The following is a 5,116-nucleotide window of genomic DNA, read 5'->3' as shown; positions in this document are numbered from 1 at the left end:
GATCAGATAATCGTCTTTCATCCCCTTGTTAGACTTGGGAAGACAGGAGACGAGCCTAACAGTGTTGGATCGGGATTTCAAATAATATCCCGCTCCTTTCTGACTGTGGCACTTATACATATATACCACGTCCCGCCAGGTGAGTCCCAAACCTAGATGGCGGTTCAAGTCATCGATGGCTCCTAAAACCCTAAAGACATTGGGTGCGCATTGCTCAGGGCTAAGCCTATGATTTCGAAGGTAGTTAGTGGTGATAGGGCCCATAGGAATAGTCATTCCTCCTTCTAGGAAGGTGATGATGGGGATTATCACTTCACCTACTTTCCGATCTGTGAGGACCTTTTCTGGGGGACTATATCTCAAACCCACTTCTTCAGGTATGCGGTATGTGGCCCTAAACTTCTCCATCTGAGCAGGGCTGTCCACCAGATACTGGTATCTACTCATCTTAAACAAATGAGAAAGGAGGGACTCTAAACGCAGTGACTAGGGGGTGACTACTCGAAGGTCAAGAAGGATGTTCAAGGAGAAGATTAAAGACAAAGATATGAGAACTTACACGAACAGGATCGAAAAATGATCTTTAGACTCGTGGAGATGCTTGTAGATTCTGGATTTGATGATTGTAGAGTTTGGTCGATTTGAATGCCTCTGTTCGCTGGAAAGTCTGAAAATATGTAAAGTAAAAGAGGAAAAACCTCCTCTAGGGCTTTATATAGAGACAAGCGAAGAGGAAGGAGTTATCCCACCCAAATTCCGAGGAAGAACCACGTCCGTTGGATCATTAGTCCACCGTTAGATGGCAAAGACAAAATGCTGCCTAGAGTAATTAGCGCTTTGGAAACCTTGAAACAACAGCAGTAATTATGAAGCGCACAAATCTATGCTCCCACACGTATGGACTAAGATATTTTTGCATTTTTTATTTTTATTTTGTAGCAAACCAAAATCTTATTTTTTTCTCCTCGAATGTGAGGGAAAAATTAAAAATTTGAGGGGCTATTGGGGGGAAAAGCCCAACCTTACGTAGTGGGCCTAGAGCCCAATGTGAAGGTTACTGTATGTCCGAAAAGGCTAAAATTGTTGAGGAGTATTTTACATAAAAGAAAGATACGTGTGAGTGAAGAAGAACCGTCCGAAGAGAGCACCAGTGTTCCGAAGAGATCATTCTCCTCGGATGTAAAAATTCTTTATCAAATAAATATCTGGGGGGTTTAAACGAGCTTACTAATGACTTTAGCAATCTGGATAAGTTTTGGATATGCTTGGAGATAATAAGAATGAAGAAATATCTTAAAGGAAAAACTGCAACCACCATATTAAATGCACTGCAGCAACTTTTCTGGCCGCATTTATGTGGAGAAGACCCTTGAACAGTATAACCTCAGCTACCGCCACTCACATAAAGCAAAAGAAGATACATGACATGACATACACTCAAGTAAGTACTCAGATGAAGAACAAGTAGTCGATGGGGATGATGGGGAGGGATGCTATATAAAGAAGAAGGGCTCTTGATGAAAAGAGGGAAGAAAAAGAGAAAGGGGGAGAGAAAAGAAAGAGAGACTTCATTGTAGCCCTAAGAACTGTAATCACTACTCATTTTATCATAAACCTCTTCAGATTTCAGTTCATTTAGTCTTTGCGTGCATTTTTCTACTGGTTTATACTTGGAGGTTGTAACCAATTATTGTTAATTCCATAATCAACCTAGCTTTATCACCCACGCTCTACAAATTTATTGTTTTGGGCTTGGACCACAAATCCTAACCCTACACTTTTCATTTGGCTTCTTTACAATTCATAACATTTGATCTTTTTGAATTAATACATCTCATTTTAGAGATTGATGCCTGAAATTTTTGATATTTCAATTTGATGAACAAGCCTTTGGCTTTTTGGGGCATTATACACTTTATTTTGGTCTCTTTCCAATTTTTCCTAGTAAAATACTAGTATGTGCGATAGGTTTTTGCAGCTCAATATCTCTTTTCATTTGGAGATTTACATTTGGTGAGCTCTTTAAGCAAAAACAACAAAATAAAGAGTGAGAAGATATATAGGCACAAGTCTATGCATGTCTCAAACCAACAAGACTATTGACTAATCATTCATGACAAGCTTGAAGATCGATTTACAACAATCACACAAAGATGTCAAGATTTTTTCCACAAAGATATAAGTGCATAAAGAACAAGCTAAGCTCGTAAATACATAAGGCCATTTGTACGAAGGTACAAGACAAAACTCACATGTGATATGTGCTCAAACATATACGATCAATACTTTTTGAATTTTTTTTACTTTTTATGTGGTTTTGGATTTTTACTCACACAAAACAAAGACATAAAAGTAAGATCAAAATAAAAACAATGTATATGAATAAATGCAAGATGCACAAAAGGCATGAAGATATAACATGCAATGCATGAAGGGTCCCACAAAGATCGAAAGAATTAGATCAAGAACCAAAAGAGTAAAAACTCAACTATAAGAACCCTTCCTCATCCAAACGGAATGATTGTTAGGAATGAGTGTCTCATGAGAAGTGAGACGAGAGTTGGAAGAATGAGAATCGGAGATGCACATAGTCAAGGAGTTAAGAGCATTAAGCACTTTATTTAACAACGTGCTATTTTCACTTATATCCAGTTTACTCTATTTAGCACAACTTTCAAGAGGCTCAAGTTTCTCTTTTCTTTTGATTCTTTTAAAAGTATGAAACTTAGAGTATTGAGGTCTTAGATGACCAAAGACACCACAATTGTGATAAACAATGTATTTAGGTCCACTAGGCTTTTTGGGAAAGGATCTAGCAACATTGTTTTTTCTCTCTCCAACTTATAACATTGTGGTCTTATATGACTAATCACACCACAATGGTGGCAAGTTGGAACAAACTTAGATCCATCCAAAGTTTTAGGTTGAGACCTAAACAAAGGCTTTGCTTAACAACCTTTCTCTTCACCTTTTGATTTCTTTTATGTGGAGGAATGTACACCGATTTGTCCTTTGGGGTAGAACACACAATAGGTACAAAATCGGGTACCACAACATGATTGCAACAAATAATTTCATCCCTTTTAACAATAGGTTTAACAATCAAACACTTGGCATGCATCTTAAGAGATTCATTTTCACATTTTAGCTCATCAACAAGTTTGTTAGACAAAACAAGTTTAGCATCCAAGTCCATATTCAAACATTCAAACTCTTTCAACTTTTCGATAGAATTTTCAGCAAGTTTCTTATATTTTTTAACCAATTTGTTGGATTCATTGAGCTTAGCAATCAACTCATCCTTTTCACAAAATAACTTGTTCAAATCCTTATTAAACTTCTTAACCTTTTTCTTTAAGAGTTTGATGTTAGGAATATCAATAACATCCAAAGATTCATGTAACATAGCATCACAATCATGAGGATTCACACTCATAGAGGCATTTTCACAAACACGTGGCATGTTACAATCAACGCCAACCAAATCATATAAAGATGCATACAATGCAACATCCATGGTAAATAACATAAGGGGTCAAGGATCACACTTAGGTATTTAAACCACAACAAGTGTATCCGCTCTAATACCAATTGAAAGTTCAATATGTGTCTAAAACACCCTTGAACGTTTAGACCCCAAATTATAAAATATCAATTCAAGTTTATAATCAAACAATTAATGTGCAGAACATGAACATAAGCCAATCATAGAATTGATAACTAATCTATCCCAAATATAAACACATCCACAGCAGTAAATATAAGGCAAAGATAAAAGGAAGGAAGATGTAAACACACGGACAACACACAATGTGTTATTGAAGAGGAAACCGAAGTCTTCGGCTTAAAACCTCTTCGTCGCCTTCCAAGCTGTCAAATAATCCACTAAAGAGTGTAGTTGGGATACATGAATAGTAGAAGACCCTCCAAGCCTAATCTACCTAAGTACCTAAGCCCTCCAAGCTTCTTGTTCCAACGAGGTTACGCCGAACCTATTTCTTCTTTAGCTTCCCGGATTCCACTACTAGACCATAGTATCAGCCAATATATATTGGTTCCTTCCAAACTGCTTCCCTTAGCACCAAATGAACCTTCTCACAGACGTAGGTGTGGTGAGATAAGGATTTGGTTAATGACCTCTCAAAAATGTATCAATGGAGAGGAAGAGAGTAGAGGAATTTGAAGAGTCTCTTAGTGAAGATTGGGAATGAGGCAATCTTATTTTTTTTAGGGTTTCTCTCTCAATTTTTCTCTCTGGAAGCTCTCTTAAAATCGTGGGTATAAGGGTCTATATATAGTGGGGTGAGAAAGGAATACGAAGAGACAGTTTTTGCCAAACAGGATAAATTGGCGGCTTGGTCTCGCGGCTTGTCCAAGTCGCGAGTTCAAGTCGCGACGTAACGGCCTGGCCAACTTAGGACTTTTGTCCTGTAGTGCGACAGCTGGCGCGACCCTTTAGCTTCCCTGTGTGCATCTCACGTGCCTGCATTTAGCGGCTTGTAGCCGCGAGCCACCCGCGAGTCCTAACCGCGAAGCTCTGCTTCTTTGCATATACTTGAACTTTTCTTCACACTTCCTCACACACTACCCTTACAATAAATACAGGGTTACTAAGTGCTAAATTACAAGCAAATTGGCATGGAATAAAGCCAACAAGATGGTTGATAAATTTCAACCTTATAATGTTTTCTTCGCATGAAAATGTGGGTAAGTCACAAAAAATAATGAGAAATAAGTTAAGTAGACATCTTATGTTGTACTAACCAAATATTAGAGTCCTTAATCCAAACGATGAAGAGCCCTAGTCCCTACCAAAACAAATATAGATCAATGTCAAACTCCCTGGTCCATTTCCCATGGTTTAAGCCCATTTTAAACACATTTCCCAAATTCCTATAAAAAATGACATATGCCACTTTCATGCCAAGGCACACCTATATGGTAGTGGCATTAAAAGCAATGTATTTTTCTTTCATTAGATTGTATCTAAATCCAAAATAATGTAATATTCTATCCTTGTGATATTTCATGTAATTTTGGACCATTTATTAAAAAGGTACATTTTAAGGTTTTCTTAATTTTCTAGTAATTAATTAAGGGCGACTACATGTAAGTC

Source organism: Quercus suber, unplaced genomic scaffold (assembly GCF_002906115.3).
Source record: "Quercus suber isolate HL8 unplaced genomic scaffold, Cork oak 2.0 scaffold_124, whole genome shotgun sequence".
NCBI lineage: Eukaryota > Viridiplantae > Streptophyta > Magnoliopsida > Fagales > Fagaceae > Quercus > Quercus suber.
This window is presented reverse-complemented; position numbering follows the sequence as displayed.